The sequence below is a fragment of the Hibiscus syriacus genome, unplaced genomic scaffold (genome assembly GCF_006381635.1).
Source record: "Hibiscus syriacus cultivar Baekdansim isolate YM2019G1 unplaced genomic scaffold, ASM638163v2 tig00111330_pilon, whole genome shotgun sequence".
Taxonomy (NCBI): domain Eukaryota; kingdom Viridiplantae; phylum Streptophyta; class Magnoliopsida; order Malvales; family Malvaceae; genus Hibiscus; species Hibiscus syriacus.
Genome location: NW_024063059.1, coordinates 12498438 through 12522621, shown reverse-complemented (window position 1 = coordinate 12522621; position 24184 = coordinate 12498438). Strand labels below are relative to the sequence as shown.

Sequence of the window (24184 nt, the reverse complement as noted above, 5' to 3'; positions counted from 1 at the left end):
TCATTTCTAGAAGAAGTTTGTTTAATTTGAAAATTTCTTTTTCAAATTTTTCATATTTCGTTTTTGAAAGCTCTAACTCATTTCTCAACATTTCATTTTGATTTTCTAAATCTGTTTTAGCTTTCAAAAGAAGATCATTTTTAGCTATAAATTTAGAAATCAATTTATTGTATTTGGAGTTCATGGTCTCAAACTTCGAAAATAATTCATCATAAGCATCTTGTAACTTATTAAAAGATTTTGAATTTAATCTATTTAAGTTAGAAGATACCTTTGGATCTATGAGAGCTAATAGAGACATCACCTTTATTGGTTCTTCTTCTTCCTTGTCTCTATAGATCTCCTCAAGCTTATCTGACATCTCATTGGCATTTGAACAAGAAGAAACTCCTTTATATACATTAGGATCAATTGCACAACACAATATGTGCATAGCCTTTGTGTTTTGTTGAGCTTTCTTCCGTTCTTTATTACTCCACTTCTTTGTCTTTTTCGTAGGAGAAGAATATCCTTCCTCGATTATCATCCAAGCTTCCATATCATGTGCTTGGACAAACATCATCATGAACTTCTTCCAACGACGATAATTTGTTCCATTGAAGTGAGGAGGTATGCCAATTGGTCTGGATTCTTCCATAGAGAATGAACCGGAACTGGACGCCATCTTTATCGATTTAACTTTTCCCATATCTACTCAAGAGGTGATTAAACCTTCAAATGAATCAAGTTCTGATGCCAATTGTTTAGTTAATTGATTGATAGAATTGGCCAAGAGGGGGTGAATTGGCAATTAAAAATTTGGTGGAAGCTTTTGCAGAAAATTGAAAGTAATTGCACAATAATTTAAAATGGTTCGACTCCCTCAACCAAAGTCTACATCCACTACCTTAGCTATCCACACTAAGGATTTTCCAACAAATTCACTAATTTGTTCTTTCTTTTGAGGCCAAAGAGATAACCTTACAACTCCTTCAAGAATTATACCCCAATTCTTGAGCACACACTCTCTAAAAGAGAAATACACAAATTTCGCAAACTTACAAGAAAACCTCACAAGGTAAGATGTTTGCACAATTCTAGAACAAGAAAAGAACACTCAAAGATGATTACAAATGAGCACAATGTGTGTTCTTGAAAGCAAAATGAATATTGAAGGAAAATTGGCTTGATTTGCACAAACTTGGTGTTTGATGCTTTCTCTCTTGTTTCTCAATGATTTCTTGTTGATCAATGGCTTCAGAACTTGTTTAAATACACTTTGGGATGATTCTAGCCGTTGGGAATCATTTGGGTGATGTTAGAGTCGTTGGAGTGTGAAAATCCACTAATAAAACTGCTTGGAGCGTTGGGGGAATCAGTACCCCCTCATAGGGAATCGATTCCCTTAGTGTAAAATTCAAATATTTCGACCATTGAACAGGGGGAATCGGTACCCCCTTGGGGGGAATCGGTTCCCTCCGAGCATTCTGTTATTTCTCGGAGCCAAACCATTCAGGGGGGGAATCGGTACCCCCTTGGGGGGAATCGGCTCCCTCTGAGCAATCTGCCCATTTTGGTTTGATTTTAATTAAGAAATGATTTTTGACTCGATTAAGGCTCGAAATACTTTGTAAATTTGTTTAACATATTTTTACACTTTAGTAAGGATTAAAAAGAATTTTGAAAGACTTGGAGTAAATTTTGATATTCAAATAATTATATCGAATATACTTTAGAAAACCTTTTGTAAAATCTTAAAATTCATTTAACTTAATTTGTTATATCGAAACATCAAAATTTTTCAACAGTTTGATTGCTTGAATAGGTGTTTTTTTTAACCCTTCTTCTAGTGTCCTCAACTTGTTTTTATACAATGGAATGAGCTTGTGGCCCTTTAAAGTCATTGGGGATAATTTTTCTACAAAATAAAACTACCCAGGACAGAGAGTATGATACTCTTTTAATGAGTATCAGTACTTCCTTTATATTATTTAAATAAACTAGCCGTTACTAGCCGTTGGGCATTACCAGTATCGATACTATGCTTTATGGTATCGATACTACTATGTAAGGTAGTATCGATACTCCTTTGAGTATTGATACCTATTTTGCATTCTGGAATTTGAGCAATTTGGAAAACAACTGGTAGTATCGATACTACCTTGAGAGTATCGATACTTTTCTTAACTATGGTATCGATACCACGTGAACAATATCGATACTATGTATCTAGAAAAATATATTTTTGTGCTCAAATTCAATTTTAATGGACTTTGAATTATTTTTGAAAACTTTAAAAACTTTGAACAAAATCAAATGTAATCCGAAAAACATTTTGCTTAATTTGTTATATCAAAATATTATAAAATATGGTTCAACAATTACATAAATAAAAACTAATGAGAATGTCTCTACATTTTTTTATTAATGTAGGATAAGTATAGGATAATATATATTCAAAAGTAACTCTTAATTATTAAATATTAAACGTTCATATCTTTAATATTTTTAGTGTCCGAATATAAAATCTTAAAGAATAACAATAATTTTTTTATCATTTAAATTGCTTAATTCGTGTAATATCCCTACAAATTTAAAAGTATTACTGCATAATTATATAAATTCCTATCCTATTCTTAAGAATAAGTGAAGAGTATAATTAGATCATAGATTATATTTAAATTAATAAAGTTAATAAATTATAGTAGTTGTCTAAACACATTATAATTATATAATTGCATTAAAATTCAACTACATAGTGGATGTTTAAATTTATTTATTTTATTAGATATCTCAAAAGTAAATATTTTTGTAAAATATCATGTCATAGAATAAATAATAAAATAACCCTTAAACTATTTTTTAATATAAATTCCACAATTGATGCCTAATTAATTACTAAAATCAATAGTTTTTAAAATCGTAGAGATAAAATAAACTCATTCAAGGAGTAGTAGTTAGGGCTGTAACCGAGACGAGACAGATCGCGAGCTACTCAAGATCGACTCGATTAAGGCTCGATAAATACTCGGATCGAATGGATTCGACTCGAGCTCGAGCTCGACTCGAGTTCTTAACGAGCCGAAACGAGCTACTCGATATTCGACTCGAAAAGCTCGTGAGCAGCTCGAAAATATAATATATTAAGATTTTATTTTTTTAGAAAATAAATTATTAATAATATTAATATTTATGTATTGATTTTTTTAAAAAATACAGTAAGATTTTTATGTATTTAAGGTTCATGTTCGAGTTTGAGTTTGAAGCTTCAATCGAGTTAAGTTTAAGAATTTGTTTTTTCATTTCGAGCCTTTTCGAGCTGCTCACGAGCTTCAGCTCAGGATTTCGAGTTCGAGTCGAGCTTGAAAATTTTAAGCTCACGAGTTTTCGAGTTGAGTCGAGCTCTATTTCAAAATTTTCGAGTCGAGTCAAGTCGAGCTCTGCAATACTCAAACTCGACTCGACTCGTTTACACCCCTAATAGTAGTATTAGTAGAAACAAAAGAGATATGAATACGTGGCACGCCACAAGGGACAAAGTGACGTAATACCTTCATCACCGACACAGTGTTTTTCCTTTATAAATACCAAACCCAACATCCGATCTGAAACTCAAAAAACTGAAGAAGAAAAGAAAAAAATCCTCAAATGGCAGACCAACCCCAGATTTAGGAACTCAACAATAGAACCATGGTTGTTAAAATCACCAACATTGGCTGCACTATCACCTCATTGTCTGTTCCTGACAAAAACGTTACTCCCATTCACTTCTTCTTCTAATAAAATTTGAATGCTGAATTATTAACAATCACTGTGGTCTTTTTCTTTCTTGAATTTTAAGTTGAATTAGCCGATGTCGTCTTGAATTTTAAGGTGAATTAGTCGTGTCGTCCTGGGATTCGACACTGTCGAACCGTACCTGGTAAATCTTCTCACTTGTGTGTGCGTTTCTTCTGTTGACTTTGGAAGAGTTTTGATTCTGATCTTAATCTTGTCTGGTGAATTGGATTGTTTTTGGACAAAGAAGAGAAACCCATCTATGTTCATCTTGTAGTTTGTGTGATGAATCGATTGGTTGTCGAGTTCAGAGATGGGTCGTACTTTGAAAATTTCAAATTATTCTTTGTATTTTCAATCGATAATTTGTTACAGTTTTATAAATTCGCCTCCTAACATATATTATTACATAAACTATTACGCGTGTCGAGTTGAATTATGTCTTTTTAGTCTCCTTGATTTAGAGAATCGGATTTTTGGGGTTAATTTTTGTTATGTTTGATCAGCAAGGTGCTGCGCCTTATTTTGGCTGCATTGTGGGAAGAGTAGCAAACATGATTAAAAATGGCAAATTTACTCTCAATGGAACTGACTACTCTTTGCCAATCAACAACCCTCCAAACAGTCTCCACGGTACATACTTCTCGTCCCTAGGTGTTCTTTTGTTCCCCCGATCAATAAGGAACTTTCATTCTTATTCGGATTTTTTATGACGAATTCGCATGTATCTTTTCTTTGTTTCTTGCCTTCAGCTGGATTCAAGGGGTTTGACAAGAGAATATGGGAGGTGGTAGAATATACGATAGGCGACAACCCCTCCATTACTTTCAAATATCGCAGCAGCGATGCCGAGGAGGGTAAGATCGCACACACCCTCTTTCGAGCACACATATTTCTATTTGATTCTCTGATGTTGCTGTTTTTGTGTTCGAAGGTTATCCGGGTGATGTTTCTGTGACTGCATCCTACACTCTAACTTCAAGCAAAACAATGAAGCTCGACATGGAAGCGGTGCCCGAGAATAAGGCCACTCCGATTAACTTGGCTCAACATACGTATTGGAACTTAGCGGGCCACAACTCGGGGAACATACTCGACCATACGATACAGATATGAGCATCTGATATCACTCCTGTGGACGAGAACCTGATTCCAACCGGTGAAATCAAGCATGTCAAAGGGACTCCTTTTGACTTCACTGCTGAGAAGAAGATCGCTCTCTCGATCGATGAGGTAGGTTTGGGTTATGACCATAACTATGTTCTCAGCGGTGGAGAAGAACAATCAGGTTTGAAACACGCTGCCAAATTGAAGAGTCCATCGAGTTCGAGGGTCCTTAACTTGTGGACCAATGCCCCCGGGATGCAATTCTACACCGATAATTATGTGAACGGAGTGGTGGGGAAAGGAGGTGCCGTTTACAATAAGCACGCCGGCTTATGCTTGGAGACGCAGGGATTTCCTAACGCCATAAACCAACCGAACTTCCCATCGGTTGTTGTTCAACCTGGTAGCAAGTACCGACACACCATGTTGTTCGAGTTTTCGACCGAGTGAATAAGTTTAGTGTTAGTTTTGGCCTAGTTTCAATTTCTGCAAGAACATGGGTTCCTTTTAGTTTTCTTTTTTCAAGTATTTGAATAAATTTTTAAACATGCAGCGATTGAATAATTAAGAATAAGGTTTCTATGCATGTACCGCTACTGTCATGACTCGGCTCGTTTTCGTTTTTATGTAAATATGCGTCAATGACACATACCACGTATGTTTCTTATTTTTAATACATTTCATATTCTTTTTTTTTTTTTTGGCACAATCTTTAAAAAGCAAGAAAGAAAAACCCTTGGATCCTGGCCAAGATCTGCCCCCAGCTACAGGATCGCCAATGAGAAGGGCCTCCTCGTTCACCTCCTCCGTCCTTTCTAGGACATTCTCCACCGTTCACGACGGAGGAGCAGTCAACCTCCAACCTCGTCTCCTCCAGGTGGCGCTCTTCCGCAGCAGCAGAACTAACAATTCCAACTCCTCTCACCGTTGGTTCTCTCCCCTCCTCGAGTCCTTTTCAAAAAGCCCGGATCAAGCCGTTTCTCTCGGCCTTGCCGGCGTTGTCGCCTCTGTGGCCACTGCTGCTTCGGTCTACGCCAAGGAGCCGCCACCAGCCGAAATCATGCCGAAGGAGGTTGTTCTTTATCAGTATGAGGCATGCCCATTTTGTAATAAAGTTAAAGGTAGTATATCTTTGTTGATTTTCTTTGTTATACTCTCCGTTGTAATCGTTCCTACAAATATTCACAAAACTAATCAAATTTAAACTTAGTGCTTCATCTTTGTACTTGCTTATTTTTGCCTGCTCCCGCAAAAAGTAAATTAAAAAGAAGTTATTTGGATACTAGCCATTTTTGAATGATTAAATTGTTATTTTTTAGTGAATTATAGAGGAAACATTATAAGTCATACATATTAACTATTCATTGTATATAAATTTTTAAATCAGATATGTTTTGGCTTATGGATTCTAGCAACTTAAAGGAACTGTGTGTGTATATGTATAGCAGCAAAAACAATTACCATGGAGAGACGGGTTTTTTTGAGGAATTGAAAACTGAAAACATAGCGAATGCATTTTTTTCTTCGATGAAACAATTTTATTCTCTGTTTTGCATTGTAGTCTTTCTAAAATTTGCATTTTTAATCAACTTTAGTTTTCCTTTCTAAAATTTGTATTTTTTCTTAGCAACTTTAGGATGTTGAAAGCCATATCATAAATATCAAAACAACTAATTAAAATCTTAATAATTTCATGATTCATTATTGTTTCTCAGCATTTTTGGACTACTATGGTATACCGTACAAGGTGGTGGAAGTCGATCCTATTAGTAAGAAAGAGATCAAGTGGTCTGATTACAAGAAGGTGCCTATACTGATGGTTGATGGTCAACAGCTGGTGGATTCATCAGGTTCTTGTTATCAAAACCGTTTATAGTCGAAATTTTCGTTGGATACTTTGTATTAGCCCCAAGGACCTACCCATTTTTTTAAGTTATTGAGTTTATTTAAGCTTGTTAGTTGCTATGATTGACCGAACTGGCACGTGGAACATGCAGCTATAATTGACCAATTGGGTGAAAAGATTCTTCCTGAGAAAACAAAGACTTCAGTTGCTGACGAAGATGAAGAAACAAAATGGCGTAGGTACAGACTGTCTTGTTTTCATTGTAATTAGATTTTCAATTTTACTACATCACTACAATATTAGTTAGTTCTTAAGAACTTAATCTTGATCTAGCATTTGTTAAATTCTTAAGGAGGATTCAGGTATAAGATTGAACCCCAGCTACTTGTATCAAAAAGCTATTTATTTCTTATTAGAATCATTTTATCTAGCTAAGTTATTGAGAAAACTATGTGAGTGCACAGTGCACTAAATTTTGGTGGTTATATATATATATATGTGTTTTTAATTGATCTTAGACTTTTAAACTAATTTGGATGAAGCTTAGCTTGAAGTACATTCAAAATAGTGTAAAAAATGTTATGCTCTTAGAATGCCAACCTGTCAATCATGATGATCAAGTAGTGTATAAATTTTTTTTTTTTTTTGATAAGAATTGTAGGCCTCATTAAAAACCCCCTTCTTGATTATAGGAGCTTATAACCAAGCTCCTTAATCAGTGGAAGGAGGAAAAGAGTGCCTTAGAAATTTATTCAACACCTGAAATTACATAAGATACATCCAGGAAAACACCCCTTCAAAAACAGAAAAACAGAAGACGCCCAAAAACAATCATAACCAACACCACTGACTTAGGGTAAACCAATTTAGAAACCTGATTGGTTTACCTCTTACAAAACTACCACCACTCTTACAGACTCAAAGCTTGTGCTTTGCCCAAGAAAGCACAAAACATACAAACCAAAGATCTACAGACAATCAACCAATCCCCTACTTAGCTAACTTATCAGCCTCCATATTACAGCTCCTAGGAATCCATCTAAGAACAGCGTCCAAAGCATAAATAAGAGCCCCAATTTCCTGTACCAGATCCCGCAAGGAAGTAGGGGTAGGTTGTAGGTTCTTAATCCAATCCACTGCACTTTTTGAATCACTTTCGATAATAAGTCTTCCCTTCTTACACCAACCCGATGAATAGAAAAAATCAATTCCCTCCTTAATAGCTTTAAGTTCTGCCAGAATAGGAAGAGTAGACCCTACTGCTTTAGAGAAAGTGGCTAAGGTCGAACTATTTGAATCTCTTAAAATACCTCCAATTCCACCTCTCAACCCATCACTTGTAACTGCCCCATCCACGTTAAATTTAAACATGTTCGATGGTGGAGGTGCCCAACCAATAACCTTCTTTGAACAAGACGGTTGTGGAAACTGATCAGCCCGCGATGGATCCCCTACCAGCAGATCAGTCTGCAAACATGCTGTAGGATATTTCGCAAGGTACCATTTAGCCAACCTAAGTCTAATGAAGAAAAAAAGAGCTGTGTTGTCCAAATTTCCGTTGTCAAACACCACCAAGTTTCTAGCCTTCCAAATTGACCATAAGACGACAGCCAGGATAAACCTCCAAATAATAGAATTCTGCCGTAGGTTTGCCCAAGAACAGAGGAGGGAAAAGGGATCTTGAGGCAAAGCAGTAGAAATATCCCATAACTTTAGTAATTTATTCCAAATTTCTCTTGCAACAGAACACAATAAGAATAGTTGCTCTACTGTTTCCTCAAGATAACCACATAACGGACAAAAAACATTATCCAAAGGGATTCCCCTTTTCCTCAACTCCACTCGGACTGTCAATTTACGATGGCAAACCTGCCACAGAAAGGTTTGGACTCTAAGAGGAGCCAAACCAGTCCACACCCATTTCTTCCACTCAAACTTGCATTCAGAATTGCTCGACAGCGTCTGTCTATAAGACTTGATTGAGAACAAACCAGCCCCATTCCCCGACCAAGCAAGAAAATCTTCCACATAACCGGAAACCGCAATATTATCAAGCAAAGACATAAGAGTAATCCACTGCTCCAATTCCCAATCACAAAGGTTTCTTCTTAAAAGAATATTCCAAACCCAAACATTATTATGAAAACCACCAAACTCGGCTACAAGCCCCCGTTTATTCGTCGACAAAGCAAAAATCCTGGGAAATTGAGCTTTCAATGTCAAATTATTCACCCAAACATCAGTCCAGAAGGCAATTGACCTACCATTCCCCAATTGGATCTTGGAATTTGTTCTCAAACACTCTCCCATTGTATCATCTTTAACATAATTATTCAAAATACCCCTCCATACCCAAGAATCTATAGGTGAAGCGGCATGTGATAATGCAAGAGATAAGTTGCTAACGTTATTTTTACAGCATATCATTTTTTTCCACCGACTGTTTTTCTCATTTGCGAATTTCCAAACCCATTTCCCAAGCAAGGTTCTATTCATCAACCTAATATCAAGGATTCCCAACCCTCCCTCTTCAAAAGGCTTACACACCAAATTCCAATTCACCCAGTGAATTCGATTCTTAGATTGATTTTCTCCCCAAAGAAAGTTAGCATTCAACGAATTTAATTTCTGAGTCACCTTTACTGGAATTTTGAAAATAGAGAGAAAAAAATCGGTAAAGAAGACAACACAGATTTAACCAACACAAGTCTACCAGCCATCGATAAAGAATTAGCTTTCCAACCTGCTAGTCTTCTAATGAAAAGTTGGATTATCGGTTCCCACAAACCTATAGAATTCCTACTTGAACCAATCGGTAAACCGAGGTACGTCATCGAAAAAGACCCCACTCCACAACCCGCTTCCTTTGCCCAGTCCATAATCCTATCAACCCCTACATTGACGCCATACAAAGTGCTCTTTGACAAATTTAAAAGCAGCCCCGACATAACACTGAAAACCATCAAAACTCTCCTAATATTCAAGATCTGCATCGGTGAATCACTGCAGAATAAAATTAGATCATCTGCAAACTGTAGATGGGTCAAATGGAAGGAATTACCATCCCTACCGATTCTGAACCCTTGGAAAAGGCCTACATCTGCAGCCTTGATCAACATTAGATTTAAAAGTTCCCCAACTAAATTGAACAGAAGAGGGGACAGACTGCATCCTTGTCTCCACCCTTTAGAAATGTGAAATTCCTTCGTAGGAGATCCATTCACTAACACCGAGATAGAGGCTGTAGAAATGCAACGATCAATCCAAGAAATCCATTTATCCCCAAAGCCCATAACCTTCATTAATCTCAGTAAAATTGGTCATTCAACTGAATCATATGCCCTTCGGAAATCAACTTTGAAGACTACTCCACGTCTCCCCCTTTTCCTCCAATACTCAATGCCTTCATTAGCCAAAAGAGCACAATCAAGCAATTGTCTTCCCGGAATGAAGGCAAATTGCGATGGGCTAACAATGTCATTAATAACTGAAACTAGCCTTTTTGAAAGCACTTTAGAAATTATTTTATAAATGCTGCTAACAAGACTTATGGGTCTAAAATCTTCAATTACCTCTGGATTCAGTTTTTTGGGGATTAGAGAAATGAAAGAATGATTAACCCCATTCTCCCATTATCTACCTTTGTGGAAATCTTGAACAAATTTCATAATATTCTCCTTCATTAGAGGCCAGAATTTTTTAAAAAATCCCATAGTAAATCCATCCGGACCAGGTGCCTTCGCGCTGTCTGAATAGAAGATAGCCTCCCACACTTCCTCTTCCTAAAAAGCAGCCTCTAAACCTTCCATTTGATCATCTGTTAATTTGGCGAAGTTCAGATTAATTTCGTCCACCTCCAGAGTTGACTTGTCATTGTAACTGCACTTAAAAAAAATCTGAAATAGCAGCTCTAATCTGATCCGGATCAGTAACCGCAACAACCGCCACTTTCAAGGACGAAATTGCATTTACTCTGCTCCTATTCAAGGCACATAAGTGGAAGAATCTGGTATTTCTATCCCCATTCGTTATCCACTTTTGTCTTGACTTCTGTAGCCAAATACTTTCCTCCTTCCTGTGCAAATTCCACAAATCATTCCTCCAACGCAGAAGCTGCAACCTGTCCTGAGCAGAAATGCCGCCACCTTGAGACCTCAATTCCAACTCATGTATCCTTGTTTCCACAACAGAAATCTCCTCCGAAAACCCCTTCTGATTTGAGTTTGGCCAGTTTTTTATTGCTTTCTTCGTTCCTTGTAATATACTAAGCAAACCCCGTCGACCATTCTCCGTTTTCAAATTAAAAATCGAGTTCCGAATCACCCCATCAAACCCATCTTCCTCTAACAAATAGTTGAAAAACCGAAAAGGTTTAGGACCCCATTCTGTACAGTCTTCTTCAAGCAACAAAGGATTATGATCGAATAGGGATTTAGGTAACAGCTTTTGAATTGCTTTCGAAAAATTCTGAAAGAAGTTATCCGTTAATAAAAACCGATCTAGTCTTATACAAGTTGAAAACTCCCTATTATTGCACCACGTAAACCTCCCTCGAACTAACGGTAAATCCACAAAATTAAAACCCTGTACAAAAGCATTACAAATATCCAAAGAATGCCAATTTTGAGCCACCCCAATTTTCTCCTATGGATCGAGGTAGGCGTTGAAATCCCCCCTACACACACTGGCAATTCTAGAGTATGCACAAAATTGCTCAGCTCCCTGAAGAAAACCTCCTTATCAGCCTCTACTGTCGGACCATATACGTTAATAATAACACAATCAAAATTACTAGCCTTAAATTTCCCTGATAAAGCAATAAATCTATTATGATAAAATTCCCTAGTGACTTCAAAGAAATTATCATTCCACAAACAAATTAAGCCCCCTGCAGATCCAACTGCTGGCTGACAGCATTTTCCTTTCAACCAAGTACCTCCCAATTTCCTCCAAAATTCATTCTGGAACTTATTCAGTTTAGTTTCCTGCAAAAGCAGAAAGGTAGGTTTAACTCTGGTGACTAATCTAGCAACAGCTCGTACTTTTCTGATTTCCCCAGTCCCCTAACATTCCAAGAGATCATTTTCAAATGAGTCATTTAAATAACAATGATAACAACCTAAAACAACCAGTCACCAGCACTCAGGAATCCCGAGGAACTCCTATCAACTCCATCCTCATTATCTGGTCTTCAAAAACATCCTGCCCTTCTTTAAAGGAAATCCCCAACAAGTCACAAACCTCCCTGGTAGCAGCTGCTTCACATCTTGCATGACCCGAAGGGTGTGAATGTTCTGAAGTACTCCTATCATGATCCAAAGAATCCCTACAAAAACTCCTATCCACCCTTCTATATAATCTATCAAGAAAAGTAATAGAAACTTCACCGTCCGAGCCAACACTACCGGAATTGGTGGGAGCAATTCTTAACTTCCTATGGTTTGCATTATTCCAGGGACGAGACAGGAATTGGACCGAGTTCTTAAAACTAATTCCCTCCTTTCCCCGTGATTTGCATTTATCATCCAAAGGAATTATGGAGCACTTCGCACCCTGATTCCCATCTAGCTCTTTGACACTCGAACTCAAAAGAGAATCACGAGAACCTTCCTTCTCTGAACCATCTTCTAGAGCCGCAACCATCGAGTCTGACTTCTGAAAAGCAACCCCCTCCTTCATCCGATAAACATTCTGAATATCATCCCCCGAATCAGTTACTAAAACCAATTTATTACCAACATTTTTAATACTAGAAAAACCATTTGAGGGCCCACTAGTCTCCACCGACCCCAAATTAAAATTTAACCCATTAATTTGGTCACAATTTCCAGTCCCCAAAGAGACAACTCCCTTACTCACTCCCATTTCTCTTCCATCAAGAAATTCCCCCAACACTTCCTGCTGACCTGGATCTCCACTTGATGCAGTCTCCACCAAACATAAATTAATAGTCCCACTACAATCACCAACTTCTGTCTCCTTGACATATCCCTCGCCACGCGTGCCGACCCCACATGGAGAATCCCGAACCCATGCTTCCACTCTGACCTGAGAGCCTGACATCTTCTGACAACCCAATAACCCATCCTGCCCCTCCACTTCAGCCCCTTGGCTCCACTCCTGTGAATTCTCCGCCCAAGGATCCACGGTGCCGACTTCTTCAACCACCTCGTCTAACACCGGGAAAAAATCTTCACCTCCTTCCACCTTAATTTTAACAGTAAACGACCTACCGAACGTATTAACAAAGACCTGAGGAGGTATATCAAACGGACTTGCCACCCTTACCATCAAGCGAGCCGCTCTGCAATCCGATCTCAAAACAGATTGCTCCTGAATCTTCACTAGAGCGCCCCAACTAGAAGCTTAACTAGTGAAAAAATCAACTGACCAGCAGTTTAAAGGGACACCTATCAAAGAAACCGTACAATACATCAAAGGGACATTATTCACGTCCAAGACAGGTTCCAACCTATCAAACCAGAATGATAGAGCCTCCCATTTCTCTTCCACCGTTGCTACTTTCTCCTCGACCGATCGGAAAACTACTAAGCACGCATTATTAGCATGACCCCAACGAGCCACCTTAGCATTGATACCTTCAGTAATGAGAGCCCTCTGCACAAAATCAACTTCAAAGGACTCCTTACAAATTCCAGTCAAAGACGCTCTCAACCACGAACTTTCCTCCTTAGGAATGAACATATCCAAAGGATTCTTCCCCTCCCTAGAGACTCCAAAACTGTTGACTCCCCTGATAACTCCATAACTACTCACCTTCATGCCCTCACCTTTCTTAACTCCCACAACCGTATCCTTATACGACCTTCCATCATAAAACTTGTTCACCGGCATCTTCCCTCCATCGTTAACCCGGGACTTCAAGCTTCTTCACCCAAGCTCCTCTGCTCGTACACTCCTGGCCCCCGCCACGCTACTACGCACCGAACTCCTCAAACTATTCTTCCTCTGGAATCTCGCAATCGAAACCGAAATTTTCCTCCCATCAATCAAAACATTATTCATCCTACCCTTTGCAAGGAGCAGATCCTCTCTACTTGCAAAGTGCACAAAGGCAAACGTGCAATACTTATAATTTGGTCTCCTATTAACGAAAGGAATGAACACCTTAATTAGAGATAAGATCTAAACCTAACTTAGACTTTTAGAGATAAGATTTTACTGGAATTTTTTATAAGAAGTTCCAGGACTAATATGTGACATATGGGCCTTTCCACTGTTGGAATATTTGGGTGGCTTGTCCTAGCATTCCTATTAATTTTCTATTACCTGGCCTTGAATGATCAGAATTCGAAATCAGTTATTTACCCTCTGACAAAACTGAATAATTTGTACAACTATTTATACTTATTTTTTTAATTGAATCACATGAATGCAAACATGTCATCTATATGCATAGAATTTGATATCAGTTATTTATCTGGTCTTGAATGATCTGAATTTGACATCAGTTATTTACCCTCTGACAAAATTGAATAATTTGTAGAACTATTTATATTAATCGTCTTCTTAATTGAATCCCATGCACGCAAACATGAAATCTATATGCTTAGCAATGATGCTCAGTATCAAGATATAATATGAGCATATATGCAAGTAATCTTGTTAGTATATAGAGTTAAGTGTGTGCCAAACTATACACAGGCCATTTTTTCTTGTTTCTGTGTTCCTATGAATTGATGACCATTTTGGTTAATACATATTGCTGCATCAGTGCAATTCGTAGTGTTCCTTTAGCTATAGCTGCTTTTAGAATAAAGTATTTGATCTTTGGAACACTAATAATGATGTCCTTATGTAGGTGGGTTGACAACCAGTTGGTGCATGTCTTATCCCCAAACATATACCGCAACACTTCCGAGGCTCTTGAGTCTTTCGACTACATCACTAGCAATGGTAAATTAATGCATAGTTTCATATTATATATATGTAGCTCCCTTCCCTTCTTTTACAAACCTTGCTGCTTTCACATTAATTTTAGTCAACGACCGATCCATTTACCCCTAAACCTGGGAATAATTATGTCAACCTCTATGTTTTACATAGGTCCTTTAATAAGTATTAAAAAAGTAATTTTATCTATTTATGGATCATAAGAATTATCAACTATCTAGCTTCTATACGTGTTCCATTACTTGAAATGTTTTTGAAATGCCTACGACTTCTTATATACTTTCCTGAGCAAATTGCAACATTTTAAAGGTCAATGAGCTTTGGAGACTATTCTGTTTCAGTTTTTATCTAGGAGATGATATTTTCCTCTGAATACTTTAAATAAGTAACATTAACATTTCCAATAATGAACCTCAAATAGAGTTTTACCGTCAATTTTCTGGGAATTGAAGACGTGAAACAGTAGAAAATGTACTTGGATAGAAGACATTTGGAAATTAGATATGTCTAGGTCCATTTAATCTTTAAACCACGTCCTGTGATTTTTTAGTATTTGTTCAAGTGATAAGTGGTTTAATGGCTAGCAAGGCAGGGAAGCTGATGAAGAGAACAGCTTCCTTATCTACTGGTTTGGTGGGGTTTCAAGGGAAAGGGTAATTGGGAGAGAAAGGAGAAAGAGAGGAACAGAGGTATTTTCATTCATATTTATTCAACACAGATTTGGACTCTCTATATACAAGGCAATCCGTTAGCTAGATAACTGCCGTTTACACACTTTTCCCACCAGGTAATGCTAATTGCTGCCAACAACTTATTAACTGCCACTAGTTGCCTCTAACAGCTTTTGGTGCTAGTGCAGTGCCACCGATTACTAACCATAGTTTTCTAGTAGCTTCTCACATACTCTCCCTGTATCATTAAGCATAACTTCTAATTAGTTGTTCTGTGAAATCCATTTTTAATAATCTATTAACAATAATTTGTTTTTAGAACTCTTTTTCATGATCATAAGCAATTTTCTTTGTACAGAATTGTTAATTACATGAATTATAAATTACCTAACCTCAATTATTACTCAGCTACTCTTCCTATCACATTCCCATTGATGCTATTCTGATTATTGGATTCTGTAGCATGCAACTTTTACTGGATGATCTATATTATCAAATTGTCATTGTATTTTTTTTCCGTATGCAAGTCTGTGATTATGACATTTTCTAATTTGTTTTAACTTTTGTTGATTTACTTTGCTGTAGGCCTCATGTTTTAGAATGATCTCTTCGAGGATTTCAACTGCTTTTTTTTTTCTTTTTTTTTTTACCATAGATTGTGTTTTATACTTGGATTTGTTCTTTTCTATTCAATCAGTACCAACATTGGATTCTTGTTTTTCTTACCTCTTAACTGCAGGTAACTTCAGTTTCACTGAGAAAATAACAGTGAAATACGCTGGAGCTGCAGCCATGTATTTTGTGTCTAAGAATCTAAAGAAGAAATATAACATAACTGATGAGCGTGCTGCCTTGTATGAAGCAGCAGAAACTTGGGTGGATGCTCTAAATGGTCGAAGTTTTTTAGGTATGATTTATACCTGCAGTGAATACAGTTATCAGAGATGCAACAGCCGCTGATTGATAATTATGACATGCATTCGTCACATTACATCTTATATATATATATATATATATATGAGGTAGGATCCAGTTATACAATGTAAAACTAAAAAGTTCTACATTGATTTAGGATCATGAGATGAGTGAAAATAGACTACTGAGATTAACAGTAGGGAATAAGAAGATATTCACTAGAAAAAAATAAGGAGATAATCTCAGCCATCTATTTTTGCTCATCCAATGATTTTTAATCAGTGTAAAACTATTTATTTTTATATTGTGTAAGTGGATCTTAACCCTATATATATAGACTCACAATTTTGAGGTTGGCAAGATGTCTTGGTAGGGTTGTAATTTAATTGAAATGGTACATTATAGTTAAGCTACCACATTGATCTGACTCTATCTTAAAAATTGTCATAGTACTTTTCTTATCCTATTGTCTTTGAAGGGTAATTGTTAGTTTTTTTCTCTGATTCTCGTTGTGCAGGGGGATTGAAGCCTAATCTAGCCGACCTTGCCGTCTTCGGTGTGCTAAGACCTATACGACACCTAAGATATGGTGGAACACACTCGAATCGGAGTGGTACTGTAGAATGGAGAAAGTTGTTGGAGAGTCAACGAGGATCAAGGCTTAAACCATAGGGTCTCCGCAAGGCTAGTTCAATTGCCAACACTTGCATATCTTCAAAATGAAACAAATTAGTTTTATAATAACAATTTTTTGTTCATTAAACAAATTTTGCCATACCACAAGTTTGTTGACAAATCCTCTATTGAAACTGCAGTTGGTTCTGTAGTTGGATCTAGTAAGCAATTCTAAGGATGGATGGTTTATTTTTGCCATAATTTTATACGGTGGCATGGCCTCATAATAAATTCAATGAATTTGGTGCGCTTCATTCACACATTTTGGGCTTCAACTATTCGTTACGTCTCTCATTGGGTGGACAAATTCCATCCATTGGTTCAAGGACGAGCTTAAGAATACAAATTAGGGTACCAACTTAGAAAGTTTATTAAAAATTTAGAGGATATGGAATTATAAAATTTCATAGTATAAAATTAGATCATCAAAGAAAATACCTAAACTATATGGGAATTTAAAATTTTCAGAAGATGTGATCTCACCTTCAAATACTCTTTAATCCCTCTGTCGCAACCGTGTTTCGGTTGGGCCTCGGAATTGGGCTTCGACTTGAAAAATGTGGATTGGAGTCGCCACCGATCATTTATTTAAAGATAAATGGGTTGATCGGATACCCTATTTCTTACCTGATCTGCGTCTTACCAGAAATATGTCGGGCTCGGGAGTCGGTTACGGTCAAGGAAGGATTAGCACCCTTGAACCGCCCTTTCGGTACTACGTAATTTCCAGTTGTCTTAATTAAGAAAAATAACAAGTTAAATTAAAAGATAAAATAATGATCCAAAATTACTTACCTTTGACGGATTTACAAATATACCCTTTAAAAGTCAAAATATGGGTTAGAAGAGATGAATAAATGATAAATAAAGTAAAACAAATAAAATAAAGAGATTAAGTAAGAAATAAAGTAAATATAAAATGAATAGAATATATAAAATAAAAAACAATAACACTAATATATGCACAACAAACAACTAAATAAAAATAAAATGATAATGCAAATAAATAAATAAAACAAGTAAAAGAATATAAAAACATAAAATATAGGATAAATATAAAAATAGATAAATAAATGAGTAAAATATATAAAAACGTAAAAGCATATATATATATATATAAGTAAAATAATAATAATAAAAAAAAGAAAATCAAAAGTAATATACGTATATATACATGCAAAATAGGAAATATATAAATATATATATATAATAACACTAGTAAAAAAACATATACATATATAATAAAATTAATAGAAAGTAATATGCATATATAACAAGAATAATAAAGTAGGAAAAAAATGATTTAGGGGGGAGAATTAAATATTTTAAAAAAATGAACACGCCTCGGGGGTGGATCTAGGTTCGAAACTTCGAAATCCCACCCCTTTTTAGTCATCGGCGCATCCCACGTTTTGGGTTATTCGAACCAAATCTCAAGAAAAATAACGTGCACATGCGAGAAATGAACGAACCAATGTAAAAAAAGATGCTACCTTTTATTTCCTTTTCGAATCGTTTACAACAACTTTGCCTTTGTATTTTCCGTGCTTTCCTCTGTGTTTTGTGTGTAAATCGTCTTACAATGGTGAGTTACAATGGCTATTTATAGTGCTTGTGGATCCTATCTTTAGGAATTTAAATAATAGTAGAACTCTATCCTATTTTTAGGAGTTTGAATCCTAGCAAAATTTTATCCTATTTTTAGGAGTTTGAATCCTAAAATTCTATCCTATTTTTAGGAGTTTGAATCCTAGTAGGACGAAAAATGTGTGTTGACAGCTGCCCCTCTTTGCCCATAGTCGTGTAACGGGGATAGGGCAAAGATTAAAAGACACAATTTTCGTTCAGTGGAGTTGAAAATTAACTCTGATGTTTCAATAACTCCCTGTCGAATTGAGTTACGGATGACTCCTCCATCGTGAAGTCAAGTTCATCTTGAAATGATATGAAATTAAAGCCGTAGTTCGGAATTTGAATCGGCACGTGGCTTCCCGTTACCCTTCGGTCTTCTTCTCAGTTTAAAGACCTTGGATCGGAATCAAACTCAGAAATCTTCATTGACAGATAGCTTTTTCTTGACTTAAGCTATGCTGTTTGAAAATGGTTGCTTGTCACTAAGGCACGGCTAACCCAGGTCCTCTTCTCGACTTGAAAACCTCGACTGCAACCGAAAAGTAGTGCGATTGATGTGTCATCGAGCTGAATGGAGTCGAACTCGACAATTTTGATGGCAGATAATCCTTCTTTGAGTTGGATATCCTTCGTCGTGAAGTTGAAATCCAAGTAAGTAGCATTGTTCCAAGTCCAATATCCTCCGTCGTGAAGTTGAAATTGGCTCTGGAACCGGGAAATTGTTTGTTGACAACCAGCCGTCCCTTCGTTGTGAAGTTGAACTTGTGTTGTCTCGAGTCCAATATCCTTCGTTGTGAAGTTGAAATTGAATCTGAATGAAATTTTGTTGACAAGCAGCGGTCCCTTCGTCGTGAAGTTGAACTTGCGTTGTCTGGAGTCCAATATCCTTCGTTGTGAAGTTGAAATTGGCTCTTAGATTAGGAAGTTGTTGTTGACAAGCAGCGGTCCCTTCGTCGTGAAGTTGAACTTGCATTGTCTGGAGTCCAATATCCTTCGTTGTGAAGTTGAAATTAGCTCTGAGATTGGGAAGTTGTTGTTGACAAGCAGCGGTCCCTTCGTCGTGAAGTTGAACTTGCGTTGTCTGAAGTCCAATATCCTTCGTTGTGAAGTTGAAATTGGCTATGAAATTGAGAAGTTGTTGTTGACAAGCAGCGGTCCCTTCGTCGTGAAGTTGAACTTGCGTTGTCTGGAGTCCAATATCCTTCGTTGTGAAGTTGAAATTGGCTCTGAAATTGAGAAGTTGTTGTTGACAGGCAGCGGTCCCTTCGCCGTGAAGTTGAACTTGCGTTGTCTGGAGTCCAATATTCTTCGTTGTGAAGTTGAAATTGGCTCTGAGATTGGGAAGTTGTTGTTGACAAGCAGCGGTCCCTTCGTCGTGAAGTTGAACTTGCGTTGTCTGAAGTCCAATATCCTTCGTTGTGAAGTTGAAATTGGCTATGAAATTGAGAAGTTGTTGTTGACAAGCAGCGGTCCCTTCGTCGTGAAGTTGAACTTGCGTTGTCTGGAGACCAATATCCTTCGTTGTGAAGTTGAAATTGGCTCTGAAATTGAGAAGTTGTTGTTGACAAGCAGCAGCGGTCCCTTCGTCATGAAGTTGAACTTGCGTTGTCTGAAGTCCAATATCCTTCATTGTGAAGTTGAAATTGGCTCTGAAATTGAGAATTTGTTGTTGACAGGCAGCGGTCCCTTCGTCGTGAAGTTGAACTTGCATTGTCTGGAGTCTAATATCCTTCGTTGTGAAGTTGAAATTGACTCTGAAATTGAGAAGTTGTTTGTTGACAACCAGCCGTCCCTTCGTTGTGAAGTTGAACTTGTGTTGCCTCGAGTGCCACGATATCCTCCTTCGTGGAGTTGAAATCGCAGATGGCCCCTTTATTGTGAAGTTTGGCTTCGAGCTAGATATCATTCGTCGTGAAGTTGAAATCCACTCTCGAGCAAATCGTGTCGCTTTGAGTTCAATATCCTTCGCCGCGAAGTTGAAATTGACTCTAGCTAAAACCTGAAAAAGTTATGCATATATGTGATGTTATGGATGCAATGCTCTTAGGTGTGCCTAAAATGCATATGTAACATATGTTATCTTGGGGCTCTGGAGAGAAATCTCAATCTCCAGTTGCCTGTCTGGAATCTTGATTCTTGAATCTTCAAATTTTGATCCCTGATCTTGAATTCTTCAAATGTTCAAATCTGATGTGCACATTCTATTTTTGATTTGAGAAATGCTTCTCGACCATCTCAAGTATGTGCCCGAGCTGAGTGTAACGGTTCAGATGATGCTTCAAAAGAAGTTGTCTTGAAAGAGATAGAATTCGTTTCAAGGGAAACGATCTCAAAGATATCTGTTGTTTCATGAGAAACGGTCTCAAGGGAAACAAAATTATGTTTTAAGGGAAATAAATTTGAAGATTTTGTGTTTCAAGAGTAACTGTCTCAAGGGAGACAAAATTTGTTTTAGGGGAAATAAATTCAAAGGTTTTGTTTCAAGGGAAACTGTCTCAAGATAGACGAAAATTGTTTCAAGAGAAACTGTCTCAAGAGAGACAAAACTTAGTTCCAAAAGAAACTGTCTCAAGGGAGACGGAATTTGTTTCAAAGAAAACATATTCAAATATTTTGTTTCAAGGGAAACTGTCTCAAGAGAGACAAAATTTATTTCAAGGGAAACTGTCTCAAGATAGACGAAATTTGTTTCAAGAGAAACTGTCTCAAGAGAGACAAAATTTGTTTCAAGGGAAACTGTCTCAAGAGAGACAAAACTCTTATAGTGAAAACGGTCTCAAGCGAGACAAATCTTGTTTTAAGAAAAACAATCATGAGTGAAATAAATCTTCTTTCGAGTAAAACAGTCCCAAGTGAGACAAAGTCTGTTTTAAAAAAGCAATCTCAAGTGAGATAATCATCTGCATTAAATGAGACTGTCTCAAGCGAGACAGAATTTATATTGGAAATGTCGAATCTGAAAATGAATGTCGATCTTTCTATCTGTCGAGTTGGTTGAAGTGTAGCTTCTTGCTGCTGAGCTAAGCAACCGACATCAATCTGTAAAGGTGCTTTTGAATCGAGTATCCTTCGTCTTGAAGTCGAACTTGACTCTAAAGCTGTAAAAATTATGTACGTGGAAAGAAAATGATAGATATGACGCTCTAAAATGTATGCATAAGATGCATGTAACATGAATTGGTTATATTTTATCTCCTGAAAAAGGTCTGATAATTCGCATTAGGATGTTGAATCCCCAAAGATGCCTCAATATCCAAAAATGCCCCAATATTTGATGTTGAATCTTCAAAGATACCCCAAATGTTCCTCATTTCTTGCTTCATCATTGATTCTAAGCATGAGCTTTGTGTTTGAGAGTCACATGTCATTTACCAAGATCCACTCTAGAGAGACTGTATTGTTTGAAAAAAAAATGTTTTTCTTTCTCTTTTATTTTCAAAGTCGTGAAAATATCAATTAAAAGAGTTTCAAAAATGTTTAATCTCAAGTTTTAAAAATATTGCCCCTATCACGGTTTTACAATTGAGACGAATCATAAAACTAGAGTTCATCGGATATCAAAGAATTAATTACAATGTTAATCCTTCAATAAATTATAGCTATTTGACAACTGCCATGATCCAAGCTATCTTTGGGAGATAGTCAAGTAAGGAAAGGATAAAAAGTCTCAGGTTATTGTGTTTGGTCAAAGGTTTGACATTTGATGCTCAAAGGTTTGACATTGGATGCTCAAAAGATTGATGGGGTAGCTTGCATGCTCCTCTGCTGGAAGTGTTCCCTGACTCCCAACCTTTGTTGTCACACTCGGATTGTGCGATGCCTTATCAAGGAATTTACGTGATCGCCTCAGTTGCACAATTTTTATATTCGAGCCGCCTTTTTAGGTTTTCAACTCGAACCCTCCTTTGGTTTCAAGACGTTATTCAGGATTTACGTCTTGAACCCCCCTTTGTTATTTTTTTCTACCATGCATTAATTACATTGTTTTTTTGCAAACAAAGATTAATCCTGATGGGCGGGATGAAATCTGAAGATAGTCTCTTCTGTTTAGAAATCCATGTATGATTAGAAGGGACTTTTAAGGCACGTAATGTAGGCCAAGGCTCATGGTTATGAAATAAAAGGATAAATAGGCCCAAACAAGTGTTTCAGGGTGTTGAACCAAGGATCAATTCATTCTGATGCCTTCAATCCTGTCTTGCTCAATTTGGATCTGCTCATATGTGTTTCTCTGGATTTTCTCTGGATGTTCCATGATCTTCGAGTGAAGTGATTCAGTGATTCGGGAATGATTGTGCTTGATCAATCTCATTGAAGCTTGATGCACCATTTGTCTTTAGGGAATTTTGCATGTGCTTTTTGTCCCTTTTTTTTATTTTTGTTCTTTCTTTTTTGTTCTTGTTTTTTCCTTTTTTGCTTATTTTCTTTTTTCTTTTTGCCCTTTTTGTTCTGATTGAATCATCGCACTTGGCATTTGGTTCACCTTTCGGTATCTCATCTGAATCAATGTCTTCACTCATGTGAGCAGATTTTCTCCACCTTGCCCCCCAGTGTGGAGGGTGATCCTTGGTTAGGGTTGAATCAGAAGAAAAATATTATAGGCTCAAAAGGGGACACAATGGATATATTTTTTTCTCCTGTTGTGAAAGGATAAAGAAAGAAAGCCGTTCATCATTTCATACATGGAAGTCCTCACAAAAGAGGTATCCCCAGGGGGATAGATTTGCAGGATTAATTCTATTCACATGAAAACAGTGTAATTAATGCATGATAGGATTACTTCGAATGAATTGTTTTTTGTTGCTCCTTGCTCCCAACATGTCTCAATGTTCAGGCTCCCCGCGAGATGCCCCAAGTTGTGTCTTTAGAAGAATGCTCATATTCAAATGAACAACTCAATGCCTTGGGTTTTAATGGTAAGAAAAGGTTAATTTTGAGTCTAAAAGGACAATGGTGTGATCTTATTGACTCAAAGAAAGGTACATGTGTATCAAAAAGATAAATGCAATGTTTAAGAATTTCAAAGGGAGGTAATGTCAAAATTTGGTTTTTTGGTAATGGTCATGAGTTATTTTGGGTAAAAAAAAAATCGAGGTATTTTATTTTGGGGTTTGAGATAGGGTAAGAAAGGTCTAATCTTGTCATATGTCAAAAATCTATAATTCTTGAAGAATTAAAAGAATCCTTAATTCATTTAATATTAGAAGAACTAAAGATTAAAATTTGTTCAATTGCTCCACTTTAGAAAGTAGCATAAATTCAATCCTTTAAAAGATTAAGTAAACATGAAAGATCAAAGACGTGTTCAAACAAAACAATCCTCTAAGTGCAAATGGTATATGCCATGCCCCCTTCGACAAATGTCTTACAGTTTTTAGAGGAATGTTTGGGGTTTCTTATGTGGTAACAGCTAACAGCTTCAACATCGTAGCCCTTAGGATATGGAGATTCTTTAGATCTTCATGGCAGGCTTTGTCCTACAATCAGCTGATCAGGCTCCTACTGTATTGTTTTCAGTTTTTTTCTTTAAGGTTACAATCTTGCTTCCATGTGGTTAAATCCACTTCATCGAATCATCTAGGAAGAAATTTCATGTTTATGAAAATGCTTAAAAATGTAGATGAAGATGAAAAAATGTAAGAATGCATGAAATGTTCGAGGCATTGAT

General features: G+C 36.8%; 2 pseudogenes; both read left to right on the top strand.

The window, feature by feature from the left end:
- The first annotated feature begins 3627 nt into the window (after nt 1-3627).
- LOC120158545 lies at nt 3628-5313 on the top strand (annotated as a pseudogene).
- Nucleotides 5314-5604: 291 nt separating this feature from the next.
- Nucleotides 5605-17080, top strand: LOC120158544 (annotated as a pseudogene).
- Nucleotides 17081-24184: the final 7104 nt, after the last annotated feature.